This window comes from Hippopotamus amphibius, chromosome 8, assembly GCF_030028045.1.
Source record: "Hippopotamus amphibius kiboko isolate mHipAmp2 chromosome 8, mHipAmp2.hap2, whole genome shotgun sequence".
NCBI classification, from domain to species: domain Eukaryota; kingdom Metazoa; phylum Chordata; class Mammalia; order Artiodactyla; family Hippopotamidae; genus Hippopotamus; species Hippopotamus amphibius.
The window spans coordinates 91624532-91643232 of NC_080193.1; the positions used below are offsets into that span (position 1 = coordinate 91624532).

Sequence of the window (18701 nt, forward strand, 5' to 3'; positions counted from 1 at the left end):
CGTAGTCTATGCCTGACTTCAGTTAGTTGTTTGCTATTTCCTATTGCGACAGATTTTTTCTGGCTCCTGTGCCACTTTGTTCACGCTACTCATTTCTCTTGAAAGACCTTCCGCCGTTCCCACTTAGCTTTTATCTAGAAACTCCTCTTCTTCTTCACCCTTCACTTGAGTCTTTTCCTCAAGGAAATTTTCCCAGAAAGCCCCAGGCAGGGTTCATTGTTCTGTCCTCACTACAAAAGCATCTGTGCTGGCCTCTGCAGAAGAGTTTCCCTGCCTCATTGTAATCATCTCTATACATCTTTCTCTCCCCGTTACACTCCAGGTTCCTCCAGAGCAGTGACTGATATTCCTTCATTGCTCTATCTACCATACCCAGCACAGCACCAACTATTGTTGCTCAATAAACCTCTGAGGGACCAAGAAGTCTAGAAATAGTAGTTTAGAAATATTTTCATAATTTTGCTCTGAATTTTTTTGCAATTATGTTTGTTTTAGCTTTAGAAGACTAGCTATTTTAATTTAATGTTAACTGCCAGGGAAAAATGTGCAGATGACCAAACATTTTACATTTAAATATTGCTTCTGCATAAAGCACACTTCCTCAAGATGCCAAGCAGTTAGGGTGGGCACATGAGCCAGGGTGGCCAGAGCACCTTATTTCTCGTGACCACTTTGATCAGTTTAGAGATTGACATATGACTCCAGTAAAATTAATCAAACATCCTTGAGTTAATATTTAAATTTTGAGAGAGAGACTTCCTTTTCCTCAGATTGCTAAACTGAATGGTAGTGAGTCTAAGGTTCCCAGCTGCCATCTTGTTTATAACATAGGAAGAGCTCACATACATCATAAAGTCAAGCAGAGCCGAGCAGAGCTGACAAATGGCATAATAAACTATGTCCTGATGACATTTTTTGACCACAGGATCCAGCAAGCCTGAAGGACCACTCTGGCAGCTGTGGAGGACAGACTGCTGGGAGGCAAAGCAGAAGTCAGGACAAGCTAGGAAACGAGCCCAGTAGAGTAAAGGTGGCAGCTGCAGAAATGGCACGACACGGTCAGATTCTGGATATAATTTGAAGGCGTAACTGACAGGACTTGCTGCCAGATTAGTGAGAAATGTGTAAGAAAAAAAAAAAAAGAGCCAAGAATGAACCCTAGGGTTTTGACCTGAGCAACTGGATAAACAGAATTGTCGTTTATTGGAGAATGCGGAAACTAGAGAGGCAAAGGCAGGGTTAGGAGGGGAAATCAAGAGCTGGGTTTAAGGCACGTTAAGGTTGAGATGCTTATTAGGCATCTAGAGGAAATGCTGAGTGTGCTGATAGATCTATGTATCTGGAGTTCAGGAAAAGGTCTATATTGGAAAAATAAAGTGTGAACAGTCATTGGTCACTGGCATAGAGATGGACATTCAAGCCACAAGTCTGAATGGGATCATTCAGGGAGGTGAGTGTGTCTGAAGCAGAGAAACCACCTAAAGAGAGTGTCCTTGGGCACTGCAGTATTTTTGAAGTAGAGAAAGGACATCCAGAAATAAAGTGTAACATGCAAGCCAAGAAGAGAAAGTGTTTCTAAAAAGGGGGGAGTGGTTGACCTTGTCTAGGCAGCTGCTGGGCAGATTAAAATAAGAACTGAAAACTGACCATTGGATTTGACATACTCATGAGGGACCTTGACAAGAGACATTTCTGTGGAATGATAGGAGAAAAAGTCCTCAGGAATAAGTTCAGTAAAAAATAGGAGGGGAAGTGAAGATGAAATACATAGATAACTTTTTCAAGAGCATGAGGGGAAAGGAAGCAGAGAACTAGGTGGTCGTTGGAAGGGAATTACCAGTTATGTCAGAAAAGGGATCTTATGTGTCCCAATGAGTGCAGGAAAGGGTCAAGGTTGCCAGGCGTAGTGCCCTCTGCCTCTGATAGTCTCTGGGGTGGAAAATGTCCCCTGTTCCCTGGGCACTATTTTCCTTGTCAGGGTTAATGACTGAAGCCTGGCTGACATAATTTGTGATCTGGTCTTCTTGACTTGATCAAGAGTGTGGTAGTACTTCCTGGCTGGCTCGTCCTCATCCTTGAGTGTTACATCTTCCATCTCTCCCACAGGCACCGCAGGTCACCCTTAGCTCAGAGGTCACCAAGTCCTGCCAAGGTGAATACCATGTTAGGTACACTGCTCTCAAGTCCAAGACCATACCACACTCAACTCAAGGTGGCTACACGGAGACCCAATGTCTCCTTTATTGTGGTCTAGTTTACTCTGAAGTGGCAAGTTCCAAAGTGATATACAGTGGCTCACCTCCCACGTTAAGCTCATTTAATAAACATCTAACACAGAGACACATACACACCCGTGTCAGAAGCCACAGTAGAAAGTCAGCACTATGTTCACCCTTTTCTCTACTTACCTACTCTCATTCCCCAGGATGGAAAGCAAGAAAGCTTTACCTACATTTGATCCCCATTCTACAAATGAACAGCAAATCTTAAAGACAGAAAATGTATTTTCTTTACACTACAAGAAAATGCTGTGATTTTGAACTCACTCCCTAGTTTTCCAGGCTAGATTGTTCATCTACTAAATGGCACGGAAGGAGGAAAGCCAAAGAAATTTAGCAAATCCCTTCTTAAACGAATCCTCTGTCCTCCAGAGCTACTGTCCTGCCAGTTCACTCCCCTAGCAGATAAATGCCTTAAGCTACAGAGGAAAGGCATCTTAATCAGAAAGGCAAATGAGAAGAGCCTCGAAGTAAGAGGGCTGTGGCAGGTCTATCTTGGCAGGTCTTTCTCACGAGGAATGACAGGCATTACCTCTCACCACACCTCAGCTCTGCAGCTCAGAATCGTACCTTACCAGCACAAAGGGGCATATCTCCCGTAGTTGGACTCACATTAAAGTCCAGAACACTGACGGATAAAATCTGAGTGCCAGATTATGGATTTACAAATGAGAACTTTCACTGAACTTTTCTATCCCCCAGCCAGGACACTTTCTTCCCCTGCAAGCACAATACATAGGAAGTCACGCTTTCATCAGAAGGTTGCTTGCTGAGCAGAGACTCAGGGCAAGTGGAGTTAATTACATGAGTCCAGTGTTTAACGTCACCAGGCTTCTCCACCTTGAAGCATCCATCCCCATGGTAGGATACACCTTCAGAAGACACATCCTTGACTCTGGAAACTTTCTTTCCTTATCAGAGTTGAGTGAGCCCTGAGCTCTGCCATCAAAGCTTTGTCTCTGAGAAGCTCTTTTCATTGCTTCTATAGCCAACCAAGTCCCTTTTGATGGACCTTTATTTCTTTAAGATTTGATAATATAGCACTTTCAATCAAGATACAGTTTTTCAGATGCAGTGATTTTGTCTCTTCATTATTTATTGATTGAAAAGCTTAACTCAGAGCAATATTTCCAAACTTCCCTCGTAATTAGAATCACTTAAGGCCCTTTATTTAAATTAAAAAAAATACATCTTTCTAGGCCCTTTCCCTGGATATTATGATTTAGTAGGTCAGTGATTAGGGAGTAGATCTTATTATTAACAAGTACCCAATTGATTTTTATCTTCAAGGAGTTTGGAGAATCATCGTTTTAGAGAAGAATCTAATATACCTTATTTCTATGACTGGGCGCCTCATTATAGCCTACATACACCAACAACCTGTACAACAACCTGTATATCTACACTTTTACAAGCAGCTCATAAAACTGACCTGGGAGGCAGTATAAAACAGAGATTTAGAAAACTGCTTCTGAAACTTAAGTGTACATATGAATCACACAGGAATCTGGCTAAAATGTAGGTGTTGATGAGTAGGTCTGGGATGGAGCCCAGAACCCTGCATTTCTAACAAGCTCACAGGGATGCCCACTGCTGCTGCCCCTCAGACACAGTTGGAGGTTAGAGGTTAGGCTTTGAACTAACTGCCTTGGTTCAACTCCCAGTTTTGAAGTTCATCATCAAGTTTTGAGGTGCTCTTTCAGTTGCCCTGAGTGATCCTGGACTTTTTACTTCTCCTTTCTGTAACTCAGTTTTCTTGTTTTAAAAATGGAGCTGACGCTAGTATCTACTGCACAGTATTGCTATGAGGATTGCATGATGTTAAAGGTGCTTAGAAAAGACCCTATGGTGAGTTCTGCACAAATGACAGCTCTCATTGACATCTTGGTGCCATGGCTTGGTTTCAGCTATCAAGACTAGTAATAAATGCACATTTAAAAACATTTTTGCTTACAGTGTGTCTTCTAAAAGAAAAATCCTAAAATCAAAATTTTCTATGGATGACACGATAACTAGTTTCACTTAACAGTTTTACAATGAACTTTCTGCATTTTGTTAATTCTAGGAATTCTCTTAACTGGATTTCATTCACTCCATTTCCCTTAAAGCACCTGCTCAGCGAGAAAAGAGTCACAGCAGAAGATCTCTAGTCGACAAAATTATTTCCACCTTAGTCTGAACCCCAATTGTTACAAAACTGTTCCGTCACTTTATTTCTTCAGGTTAAATTCTCCCGAGGAAGGATCAGTATAGTTTTGTCCTTAAAAAGACAATTACCCTAAATTAACACTATAAACTAAGCTCAATTTGACACATGTCAGAACTCAGTAAGTGCTTGTTGAATAAATGGGTGAATGGATGGACAGATGAAGGTATTAACATAATTCCTAAAAATCCTGTTTCAACTTTCCTCCCAACAAAATCTGAGTAAAACTTATGTTATAAGGAGAAGAAAATGATTTTAGGCAAATATTTTCCATTATGGTATGCTGTATCTCAGTAATTCTCAATTTGAGCTGCACATAGAAATTACCCAGGGAAATTATACTGATTTCAGAGTTTCACCTTTCCTAGAAATTTTGATATAATTGGTCAGAGTATGATGTAGCCACTGGGAGTCTTAAAAGGTCTCCAAGTGTTTCTAATGTGCAACCAAGGTTGAGATCCATGGTTCTGTCTGCTATGGATAACTGATATATTATTAGAAAATTTCAAAAATGATATATAACTCCTCAGTCTTATTAAATTTATATTAGTCTTTGGTTCCACAGATAGAATTATAAATTGTATTGCTGTAATACAGATTCCAGGTACTAACGCCCCTTTGAAAACTTGTATTATAATCATGTCACTAAAATCAGTATTGTAAAGAAGAGTCTTTTGAGACATGAAATAGTGGTTTTCAAGATGTGAAAATCAAGTTATGCCCTAGGACTTTTTTTCTTTTAAAATTATATTTTAAAACTAATGGAGCTTTTTAAAAAACAGAAATGCACCCAACTGCCATATACAAGAGGAAGACACAGCTGAGTTTGTTTGGGGGTCATTTTCCAAAACAAGCTCTTCCAACAACTCTGCTAAATAAGACTATCATGATGAACATTCTTTTGCTTTTTTAGCCAGGTGGTTCTACAATGCTTATAGGTACCCAGACAGCTTCTAAAGTATTTGTCCCATCTGTTTTTGTAGTCGTTGCTCTATTCTTTCTTGTTTTCTTAAAATGTAGCACAGAGCATGAATCAAGTTGAGCTGTTCTTAGAGAAGAGGCTTTGTCTCAGCATCACATGTGAATCATTTAAATTCTACCTAACAATCCAGTTATGGCATTAAGGCCTTATGTTATGTACCAGTGAGTAAGAACTACCACAGAGAAATGAGTTTCCTTAGTAAACTGATTACTTTCAGAAAAATGGTGACACAGATGTATACTTTTATCTCTGTAGATTTTAGCACTCAAAGGGTAAATGGTTCATTACAATATTGTTCATTGTGAACAATCTTTCAATTTTTAAAATTTAAACCTCTCTTAATAAAAGAAGTGCAACAATATATATTTTCAATATTTTTAAAGCTCCCCTAAAGTAACATTACATAAATAAATGGATTGAGATTTAACAGAGGTAAAATCATGTTTCTAAGCTAAAAACTAAAAAGAAAGCAGCAGGTACTTATAAAATACTTCCCCTCATTCCTCATTCTGTTTTATTTCATTAATGTTTAAGTGAATTTTAAATTACCAAATTAATATATTTCTGCAGTCTCCCTTACAACTTAAAATCTTACAGATTAGAGTGATTTTGACACCGTTCCCAATTTGAGCGTCGTCCGCATCTCCCCAGAGATAAGCACCGTAATGAATGTAGTGCTTTTCACTGCCGAACTTCTTGGCTGTAAATAACCTTACAAATGTGCACGCATATGTACATGCCAGTGGAATACAGAGAAGCTGGCTTGGATCCAAGCTCTACCGGACCCACCTTTACTACAAAAATAGAATAATGGTAGATAAAATGCAAAAGATAAAACAAAACCACAACTAGTTTCAAAAACAAGGTAAACAGACTCACGGATCAGAAACAGAGCTGAAATAAGAGCCAGGGTGAAACCGAGGGTAATCATCAGTGAAATCCCTTACACCTGGAACCTGCCCCGCTGCTCAAGCTGCCTTTAATTGTTGCTACAAAAGACCTCTAAGCATCACTTACAAGCAAGATATTTGTCTCAGTTGATCTGTCGGAGATTGGACTCGGCCATGTCTCGTTTGCTCCTGAGCCAGTTAAAACTAGTTAGAGCCGGGGCCCTCCAACTGGGCATGCGCGAGTGTCCGCGTGGTGACCTTTTGACGTCCGAAGACCAGGAGTTGCACCCTCAGAGCACGTTCGTGCTTCCGTTTTCTAGAGGAGCGTCCTGTGAGGAGGCCTCTAGCTTAGTGGTGCCAGTGCAAAGCAGTGGTACCTTCACATTTTCCTTATGTCCAGTTCCTTTTCCCCACACTTCCCAGCGTCAGCTTTATGCGGTAAATATCTGGAGCGCCTCAGGTTTGGAGAGGCGGACTTGAGATGTGTTCTCCTATCCTCTCAGTTATCTGCCTGGTGAATAAACACCTTCTCTGCTGCAAATGTTGGTGTTTCAGCGTTTGGCTCCCATGTGTGGAGCAACAATAGTTTGCTGAAACTCTCAGTTCAATAGCAGGCAGTGGTGGCCCTGAATTAAGCCCCTAGGGAGCAAAGGGGACTAAAAGGACTTCCCATGAGATGAGGGGTACCAGAGCTCAGTTACTTTAGCATCCTCAGTGAATCCCTCTTCTTTTAAAAGAACAATGACTTACCTTAGCACATGTAGGAAATCAGATCCAGAGGGTAAACACAGACAATTTGCGGGACTTGCTGGGTGGCGCAGTGGTTAAAAATCCGCCTGCCAGTGCAGGGGACATGGAATCAAGCCCTGGTCCGCGAAGAGCCCACATGCCCCAGAGCAACTAAGCCTGTGCACCACAACTACTGAGCCCATGTGCCACAACTACTGAAGCCTGCGTGCCTAGAGCCTATGCTCTGCAGCAAGAGAAGCCACCACAATGAGAAGCCTGAGTACGGCAAGGAAGAGTAGACCCCACTCACTGCAACTAGAGAAAGCCCACTCGCAGCAACAAAGACCCAATGCAGCCAATAAATAAAATAATTAATTAATTTTAAAAAAAGATAATTTGCAAGTATCTCCCATAAAAGTGGAGAGGAAGCGTGTGGGAAAAGTCCTGTGGGTATATGATACTCTTCCTCGTCTATTTTGTTTCCTCCCTCTATTTATTACTCCCTTCAAAAGTGGGAGTGCAATCTGTCCATCTCAATGCAGATGAAACTGGGAATTTAACAATATTAACAGAATCAACTAAAAGATATTTTTTTCACCCAGCTCGAGCAACTCCAAACAACATCAGTGATAAAATACCTGTCTGAAAACATCTTTTGTCAGTATAAGTTCTAAACAATTGATGTGGTTACTGTTTTGATAATATATATGCAAATTTCAAATTAGAAGTTTAAGAAAATCATTTATCCTTAGATAAATGTTGTATCCTACCTGGAGGAAAATTTGGAGAACGCCAGGTTATACATTCCAGATGATTTAGAATCCTTACAACTTGCCTGGGTGGGGTTTCTGGCTCCAGTGCCTCTGAAATTATATATTCGGGCATTGAAAGAGTAAGTTTCAAATAAACAATGATAACACTGTAATTGTAAAGATGAAGAAAGGGCACTTGTTACTTCAATTCTGTCATTCTATGCAGCCTCCTCAAGTTTTTATTTATGTTCAAAATTTTTTGGCTACATAGACATTTAAAGGCTGCTAGTATCAATCCCAGAGAAATAAAGATGTGATGAGTATTTTACTGTGAAATGAAATTTTTATAAACCTCTGCCAAACTTTATTTTTAAGGCTTTTCCTGACTATTTATATAATCGTTGCTTTGAGTAAGAGAACTATTTTGAAATTAAAATGAATGTGTTTTTGATCAGCTATGAACAAAGATAGATTAAAAAATCTGTCTACACTTGCTAATGAACTTAAATACACCAAAAAGCATTTTGATGAAGTCATTGACAAATTTACAGAAGAAAAAGCTTGAACACAGGAACTTATTTATGCAACAAAAAGCTAAAAAGAGGTTTGTTCCCTTTTTCTAACAAAAAATGCATAAGATCATTAAAAAGTATCAATCCATTACTTTTTTCTTTGTTGAACATAGTATTTGTTATTCTCTAAATTTATTTTCTATTTTTTACTAGCATCACTATATTGAAATTCAATAAAAGATAAATCTTCACATTATTCATTGCTTTTCTAGCTACTGTTAGTTTTATTTCATAATTACTTAAAAAATAGCTTTGTCATATTGACAAGGGAGATGTAAAAAAATGATTTCGTCATATTGAGAAGGGAGATGTAAAAAAAACAAACATGACCCACTGTCAAAGGCAGATATGGCAGGTAAGTTCCTTTCAGTCTCCCAGTTCTGGAAGCTAATAGCTGCAGATGTGTTGATGCAATGAAAGTCATTGTTTTGAAATTGAGAATGAGAGGGAAGATTAATACTCTCAGCATTATTTGTATCAGAAAAGAAGAATTAATTTATCGTAATGAATTTTCAATTGATGGCATTAGAATTGTACCAGAGGTCACAAATGTGCAGCTGAAAAGCCAGATTCTACACACAATATGTTTCACTTAATCTACCCAGTGTCATAGAAAAGATTAAAGAGCCAACATGTTACATCCTAGCTATTAGCTTGAAATTCAAATTTCTGGTCTTGAAAACTTGCAAGATGTGACATCACTGGACTCCCTACCTTTACGTGACAGCAATTGGCTGGAGCTGGTGTGTAGCTACAGATTTCCGTGAAGCACAACCCCCACTGCCCCTACATTGTAGGCATAAGGATTTCCCCTGGCTGTGTTCATTTCATCCTTAACCTGCCCCAAGAGACATTTGAAATTGTAGCCCTGCAAAATCCTGCCAAGAATATCGTCCTCCTATCTATCTCCTTCTCAGCTTTTAACTGAATAATATTTATTGCATATGCACTTTCCTTCATTCAACAAATCTTCGTTGAGCACCTACTATGTTCTGGGCAGTGGGGATACAGCAATAAACAAGAAAAAGTATTTGCCTCTATGGAGCTCACATAGTGGTTGGGGAGTGGTAGGGGGACAGAAAACAAACTGGAAAACACATGTGTAAGCAATATTTTCAGACAGTGGAAAAGACTGGTGGAGAGAGTGGGAAAAAAAGTTTTCGCTGCATTGTTCCTCAGTTTTGGTGGAGCAGTGATGTAGTATACTTTAGTTACATGCACATTGGAGAAGTTATTGATGTTGAAAATTTGAGTAGACAGGGTTTCCCTATTTACAGGGATAGCGGATTTATTGTTTCATTTGCTTGCAAATATGAGCTCTAAATTTAAATGGGAGAAAGTTGCCTGCTTGGCTGAGGAAATTTAACTCTTCTTCAGCTTGAGAACATGCTTTGGAAGCTGGGAGAACATACATCCTGGCTTGCATAGGACAGTCCTGGTTTACATCGTGTGGACTGAGCTTAGCTACTCATAACGCTCCTTTACAGTCTCAAAACCATTCAAGTTATAAGGGCAATCACTTAGTGAGAGGGCTATAAAATATTAAATTATTTCAAACCTTTTTAAAATTATATGGTTCCATGGTTTACTTAGAGGGCAATAAAATATCACATAATTTAAATATTAATTATATCAAATACCATTAATCAAATGTATCCTAATTTTGAAGGAACAAAATACTTTCAGATACTATATATTTCCCAATAGCTAATGATTAGCTGGTCTTGTGCTCATTACATCTTTGTTCATTTCCTGTGATAGGGACAAGGCAGAAGGCTTGAGGTTGAAAAGTGATAACTTGTTGCTTAGAAAAAAGGTATTAACACAGAATGTATGCATAAAGAAGGAAATGGAATTGGGGTGTTTTAATCATTGGATGGAGCACATCGGTTCAGGTTATGGAGCAGGTTTTATTTTATGCTGAAGGATGTACCCTGGAAATGGAATGATAAGTAGTTCTTTGGTGATGGAATGGTAAGTAGTTTGAATATGGGGATTTTAGGAAGGTTTTCTGAGAGCTGATAGGAACTGGTCACAGGAAGTCTGGGAGCTAAGTAAGGGGTTCATTCAGCTATTTGCTTACATTCTTGAAGTGACGTAACAATAATTAAATACACCTGCAGCAGCCAAGCTGGAAAGAGATCAGGTCCTCAAATACCTGCTTCCATAGCCAAGATCCAAACCTGCCTGGCAACTCCATCCCACAAGCAAGTCCACTCCCAGAGCTTCCCATCCAGATTCCAGCTTCTCTAAATGGTCGGTACAAAAACCTTCTTTGAACCAAGATCTAACTTCAAAACAAGCTCATTTTGCAGAAAGAACGGCTTTCAGCCTATTATATGTCCAAATAGACAGTATAACAGAGAGGTCAAATGGCATTGTTCGAGAACAAATAGTTTTCTTCAGTTTCTCAGAAAGGAAAGTCTATGCAGAGGATATTTTCTCCCTGGATCAATATAATGTGTTTTAACCTCTTTAAAGTACATAACATTCACTAATACTAATTTTGAAGTGGCTGCATTCAGGGTATAGGTATAAATATACTAACTCCTTTCCTGATCATAAGAATGACAATGAATATATAGGAAAGTGAAAAACAATGAACTAGAACAAAGAAACTAAAAGCAATTAAGACCTTTGAGTTAGGTATGATTTTCATACCTGTGTTTAGATCTCATAGTAGATGGTCCTAGATTTTAATTCAAAATGAATTGGTTCACATGGTAGCTTTCTAACCACAGGGGAGATTTTTATCCTTATCCTCATCATCACCATTATCACTGCTGTCATTACCATGACGGAAGATCCCATTGCCTTTAACCAATGCCATCTGTCCTTGATAAATAGAAAGATTTCCTCAAAAAGAAATCTGATACTCTTTTTCTTTCTTTTCTCTTCTTCCTCCCTGTCCTTTCTCTCTCTCGCTCTTTTTTTTTTTTTTTTGTCATCATAAACTAAAATCTAAATGGGGTAATTATTTTAATTTTTAAATATATTTCTAATGTAAATAATCTGTTTTCCCAAACAGTTTAACCTGGATAGTTTTTACTCAATTACTTTAATAGTTCTTTTCAAAGAAAGATCACATTATTTAATGAATTTTAGAGTCTAATTAATTTTGATCAATTACTGCAGATCTGAAATGTTTAAGAATTGAAAGAAAAATAAAACTTGGACAAGTGTCTCAGAAATCATCTGGCTGTAAAACTAAACACAATGGAAGAAAATCTTCACTTATTTATATAAACACATGGAAGACTGTCAGTTTTTCTTTACAAAACAAATATATACAAATCTAAACATACTTTTACCACACTATCAACTGTGTTCCTCAGTATTTACCCAAAAGAGTTGAAAACTATGTCCACACAAAAACCTGCACATCAGTGTTTATAGAAGCTTTATTTATAATTGCCAAAACCTGTAAGCAACCAAGATGTCCTTCTGCAGGTAAATGGATAAATAAACTGTGGTACATCCAGACAATGGAATATTATTCACCACTAAAAAGAAATGAGCTATCAAGCTAAGGAAAGACATAGAGGAAGCTTACATGCATATTATTAAGTGAAAGAAGCCAATCTAAGAAGGCTACATCAGAGAAATGCAAGTCAAAGCCACAATGAGGTATCACCTCACACCAATCAGAATGGCCATCATCACAAAGTCTGGAAACAACCAATGTTGGAGAGGGTGTGGAGAAAAGGGAACTCTCCTGCACTGTTGGTGGGACTGTAAGTTGGTACAGCCACTATGGAAAACAATTTGGAGGTTCCTTAAAAAACTACAAATAGAACTACCATATGATCCAGTAATCCCACTCCTGGGCATATACCCAAAGAAAACTATAATCCCAAAAGAAACTTGTACCATAATGTTTATTGCAGCACTCTTTACAATAGCCAGGACATGGAAGCAACCTAAATGCCCATCAACAAATGAATGGATACAGAAGATGTGGCATATATATACAATGGAATATTACTCAGCTATAAAAAGGGATGAGATGGAGCTATACGTAATGAGGTGGATAGAACTACAATCTGTCATACAGAGTGAAGTAAGTCAGAAAGAGAAGGACAAATATTGTATGCTAACTCACATATACGGAATCTAAAAATGGTACTGATGAACTCAGTGACAAGAACAAGGAAGCAGATACAGAGAATGGACTGGAGAACTCGAGGTATGGGAGGGGGCGGGGGGTGAAGGGGAAACTGAGAAGAAGCGAGAGAGTAGCACAGACATATATATACTACCAACTGTAAAATAGTGAGTGGGAAGTTGTTGTATAACAAAGGGAGCCCAACTCGAGGATGGAAGATGCCTTAGAGGACTGGGGCAGGGAGGGTGGGGGGGACTCGAGGGGGGGGCGTCAAGGAAGGGAGGGAATATGGGGATATGTGTATAAAAACAGTTGATTGAACCTGGTGTACCCCCCAAAAAATAAAAATTAAAAAATAAATAAATAAATAAATAAAAAATAAAAAGGCTACATGCTGTATGATTCCAATTTTATGACATTCTGGAAGAGGCAAAACTATGGAGACAGTAAAAAGATCAGTGGTTGCCAGAGGGGTAGAGATGAATAGGTAGAGCACAGAAGATTTTTAGGGCAATAAAAATACTCTGTTTGATTTTCACTTAACAATGAATATGTCATTATACTTTTGTTCAAGTCCGTAGAATGTATAACATCAAGAGTGAACCCTAAGATAAAGTATGGGCTGTGGGTGATTATGATGTGTCCGTGGTAGGTTTATCCTTGGTTAAAAAAAAAAAATGTACCACTCTAGTGAAGGATGTTGCTAATAGGGAAGGCTGTGCATATCGGTGGGGCGGGGAACGTGTGAGAAATCTCTGTACCTTCCTCTCAATTTTGTTGTAAACTTAAAACTGCTCTACAAAGTTTTTAAAAAAAAGAACTAATAGAAAATTGCTTGCAATACTTTCTGTGCTTCAAAATGGGAAGAGTACAGGCTTTACTTAGAAATGGTGAGGCATTAACACTATGTGGCATGATTTTTCCAAGAATCATAGCCAAATTCTGACATTTATGCTGAGACATGTTGAAGAAGTTAGACAGATAAAGAGGCAATGGGAAATGATTCCAAGTAAACCTAAAAAGGAGCAAAACTGAAAATGCTATGGCTAAATATCATTTGCTTCTTGCTATAAAGCATATGTTTTAATTTAGTTTTATGAAGCATTACTGACAATATCTACATAATATTTCCTTACTAAATCTAGGTACCTGTGTCCAATTTTCATTTTCTTTCCTTCCATTTATTTTAATTTAAACCGTAAGGGAGGAGAGGACTGAGAAGTTAATACAGTTGGAAATATACCTACAGTGATCCATTAAAAAAAAAATCTCTAAACAATCTTAATCATCATACTAATTACCATCAGTTTAGTCCCCATTGTTTCTGTGTCCACGAGGAGGAGGAGCATTACTCGGGGAAACATGGGTGGAGGTGTATAGCTGTGATGTGAGAGCGGGCCAGAGCGGGCCAGACCGCTCTGGATCAGCAGTCTCCTTCCAACCACGTCTTACCATTCACATTTCATGGAAAGTCCTCGTTCAGCTGTCAATATCATCTCTAGAAGATATTTCATCATCTTCCATTAACAATTTTTGCCAGATTATTTTATTAGAGTAGCCCTAGGTAATGCAGACCAAAAGAAAGACGTAGAGCAGAGATTCAGCGCACTGGCAAGCCCTCTACCCTGATCCAGCCCTCCCATGTATTTAGTTCCTAATGCTGGTTGGCAAAATATTTTAAATGTTGAAATGCAATTTTCTTTTGAAATCAAAATCTCTTGCTTCTCTTGAAAAGCCACATCTGACACCGTGGTCTTCCTAACCCTGCCCCATATCTCTCCATTGCCAAGTGGAAATAGTCTGCGCAAGTTCAACGGCACTGCAGGTCTCAGATGAGACATGCACTTTTCTAGTTTACCAAGTTGCCGCCACCTCAGAGTTTCTTCTAACTCTGAGGCTAGAGTTACATACCTTCAAGAGGGCTTTTTTGACCATAAGAACTCCCCTATCCCCTAAACCTAGTGACTATCCCATTTCACCATCTTTTATTTTCTTGATGATACTTAAGATTCTCTGAAATAACCTTACTCGCCCACCTGCTTACTTGCTTATTATCTGACTTCATTTTTACCCTAGAATTAAAGTTCCAACCTAGCAGAGGTCACAGTACCCCCAACACTTAGAACACTGTCTGATAAATTGCAGACATTCAATAAGTATTTGTCAGATAAGTGAACAAATTTATTGTCATGTCCGCATTGTTGTTTCTCATAGAACAGAGAAATATTTCTCCATACCCATGCCATTAGCTAAAGTTCCTGAGGGAAGGACCTTCATTCTAAGAAAAGAGTTTCAGGTCTGTTGGTTTCTGGTCATTTGGCTGCTTGTAAAAACAATAGGAACTAAATTGATGGTATAAACAATCAAGATCATTCAGAGATTATGTTTTTGGCCACTGTAGATACACCTCCAACTATATCAATTTCCCAGTCATTGGCTCTCCTCTGATTTAAGCTGATTTAAATGGAAGGAAATATTTTTACATAATATTGGAGTTCATGAAAGTCTCACCTTGTTTGATTAAGTTGTGTGTTGTTTGAAGGAAGGAGGATCTAGAGTTTCTCTGTGTAAAGCTTTGCTTGAACTGAAACCTGAAAGGTGTGGATATCATCTACATGGGTGTTTATCTTTTTCTGTATCCATTAGCATCACTTGAGAATCTTACAAAATAGGTTTCAGAATTCTCCCCTAGATCCTAAAGAAAAAGATGAAAGAGGGAAAAAAAGAACCGGAAGTTGAGGGCAGATCCTAGGATTCGTTCACTGCTGTGTCTCCAGTATCCATCACTGTGTATACTAGGTGTTCAATAAATATTTACTGACATTGAGACAGAAGGAATAATCAGATGCTGGGTTTTTAACAGCTGCTGCTGGTTCAAATACTCTACAGACTTAAACCTAATATCTCAGGCTCAATTAGGCTACAAAGAAATGACTACTGGCTTTGCTGTATTGTGTCTTGGAGGGAAAGCCTTTTGTTACTTTGAAAAGGCGAGATTCTTTTAAGACCTTTGTAATGGCCTGTTGAAGTACATCCAGTCCCAGCACTGTGAGTGTGATGCCAATCCTGTTTCTCATGTGAGGTTCCATGCACATTTTTAAAAGCATATGAAAAGGTTCTGTGTCCTGTCACCAAGCAAATCCAAATAGAATTAGACATAAATATTCATTAGAACTACCCTCCACCTCCCCTTAAAAACCTTCTATTGAAATGGAGATTTTGACTTTTAGAATAATGAAGAATATAAAAACTTTTTATTCTTGAAAAATTAATAGATTAATAAAACGGTATTTCTCTATTTCCATTAGGATGAGTTTTGTTCTGTTTTGTTTTTTTAAGAAAATTTCAATGTACTGGGCTTGTTTTCATCAGAAAAGCAACTTATCTTTCAAAGAGTGGAATAGTTTCTTAATAATGTTCTGTAATTTCTGTATTCTCTATTAATCCCAAATTAAATGAAGCCAGAATTATAGTCATGTTGGTGCTTAGAGGAAACTGTGAAGCTCTCCTTTGTCTTTCGTGAAAATATAGGAGGCCTTAGGCTCTGGTTGGGGACATACCGAACAAATCATTTTAAGCCCCCTTTGCAACTCTCCGAGTTCTTTTCTTTCTTTTCCCTTAAAAGAGGGAAACAATAAAGGAAGTCATTTTGAGATTCATAAATCCTTGCTTACACAGTGTTCCTGAGTAATATTTTGCATTAAAGCTTGTTTGTTTTGTATTCACTTTGGATAAAACTAGAAAACTACGAAAAGAGAAACAGGCTTTCAAAACATTTTGGAATAGGAGCATTCAGAAGGAGGAGCATTCTTTGTTTCGGTGTTTGCTTTCATTGTTGGGTTCTTTTTCATTGTCTCTTTTTTCCTGAATGAAATTGTCCCACCTTAGGAAAACCTAGTGGCCTCCCCCAGTGAACCGAGTCAAATGAAGAGAGATGATTTGATGTTGCCCTCTGCCCCTCAAACCACATCTGTAAAATCTCGCTTTGGTTTGAACAAAACAGGTGTCCTGGTGTCTTCAGTTCCACATCTGCTGTGCAATGTAATCATAGCACTAATGTTTGTTTAATCTGATTGGTTTCCATTATGTCTTTGTGCATGTTCAGGGTCTTGTTTCCTAATTATTTTACTAGTCAGTTGGTCTTTGCCACATTCCCTTGAAACACTGTGATTTTGTTTCTCAATTCATCACATCCTATTGTTTTTTATCCTTGGAATAGTATATCACAATAAGGTTTCTTTTTTTTTCCCAGCGTGTTTAAAGAGGACTTCTAAAATTTACTTGAAAGAAATTCAAGAGGTTTAATTAGAATTACTCTGTGAATCTCTTATGAAAAATATCTGTAATGTATTGATACAAAAATAAAATTATACTTAATTTTTAGTAACTTTATTTTACAAAAACAACAGCAAAATGTGATATAAACTATTGAAAGACATTGTCTTCCCAGCTGGCATAGTTCTCTCTTTCCCCGCTTCCTTGCTGGCCCAAATGACATTCAAATACAGAGTGTCAAATTGGGAGCTTGGAATTGACATGTACACACTACTATATTTAAAATAAAATGCTTTTCCGTGAAGAAAAAAAATGTCACACGTAGTTGTCTTAAATTTCCTTGCAGCTAGGTCAGGGGCATGTGATCCAATCCTAGTAGAAGGGACCCAAAGGAAAGTCGGCTAGTGAATGTCTGGAAAAAGATTTCCCTCCTATTACAAAAAGATATGAGCAAGGCAACTGTGCATTTTTCATGGCAGATGCTGTCATCTGTGTATGTGATCCCTAAACCACAGCTACACGCTTACATCTAAGAGGTTTAAGTAAACCTGACCTTCAAGACAGTACTCTCAGGATGGAGAACTGAAATACAGAAAGACCAGAATCCTTCATAATATTACTAAGCTGTTGAACCAATCCTGAAAGCACCCAGCCTTTGGGCTTCTTTTATGATGAAATAATTATACTACCTTTGATAGGCCATTTAAGTTATATTCTATTACTTGTAGCCAAAAGAATTTTAAAAGTGACCACATTAACTGATAGTAAATTTGATGATTATTATGCAATGTAGAGCTGTATCTCTACCAAATAATATTTACCTAACATTCTAATTACATTTCTCTACTATATCCTGTTACTGGAGCTAACGCAAATGTCTCCAACAGCAATTATTTTTCTGATTTTGTCCTAAAAATCACATTTAAATAGATTCAGAATCTAATGACATTCCCCCCCCCCCCCCCCCCCCACCACCACCACCACCAGCACCGCCATGGTTTTTACTTATTTGTTTGATTTGGGTTCTATTTCTACTTTGGGATGGGGTTGAAGAGTTTCCACAAAGTCAAACAGCGCTCAGAATTAAAATAAACTGACATTTGGGAGGTTTACTTTTTTAATTAAGATGTTATATAATTGTGTAGGAACATATCCAACAAGGAAAACTACGAATTACCAATGGTAAGCAGTTTTTAAAATGTGCCCTAGTGTTCAGCTCAGTTTCAAGTACTCAAAGAGGCCTTTCCTTATTTTTCTTACAAACTTTAACATACTTTTCTGAAAAGAAAAGCTTCCTTTTGTAAGCTAACACCAACAAAACAGGTGGGTATCTTACAAGCCTATCACCTACACATAATTTAAAATAACTGAGTTCCCTGACTTCTTGCAGCAAGGTCAGAATAGAGTCCTCACCTACCATCTACCGTGGGTAATTCGGATGAAGAGACTGGCTTTAAGAAGAAAGTAAACAAACACTCCACCTTGGCTGATAGCCTAGATAAATTTACCGTGTGAGTAGAGTCGCAGAAATGGGATAAGGATTAATGGAGAGAAGGAAACATGAATTTCACATTAAAAAGATTAGGGAAATCCCAACCTTTATTATAAAATATCTGTGCGCCTATAAAGATGATTTATAACACTGGAAAAGCTTTAGATATGCTTTGGCTAATGCTTCTGGGAGGCTCAGAAAACATAATCCAATTTACTAGTGGTGTACAAAAGGGATATACTTTAAAATAATTGCGATTTTAAACTGTAGCCTTTACGGAGCCGTTGGCATCTAACCACAATGTAAGGATTAACAGAAATTGTTAAACTGTCACTTTAAAATGTGGTATTTTTGTGACATGTATTCCACAGCCCATGGCATAAAAAGCCAACTGAGTAAAAGGATTGTTGCAATTAATG

General features: G+C 38.1%; 1 protein-coding gene across 6 annotated transcripts in view; it reads left to right on the forward strand.

The window, feature by feature from the left end:
* ABCA12 (ATP binding cassette subfamily A member 12) overlaps positions 1–12699 on the forward strand; it is a 193924-nt gene extending 181225 nt beyond the window's left edge. For all 6 annotated transcript variants that reach the window (XM_057745989.1, XM_057745991.1, XM_057745988.1 and 3 more), the window contains one exon: positions 926–12699. The gene's annotated coding sequence lies outside the window, so the exon portion shown is untranslated. The remainder of the gene's footprint in view (positions 1–925) is intronic.
* Positions 12700–18701: the final 6002 nt, after the last annotated feature.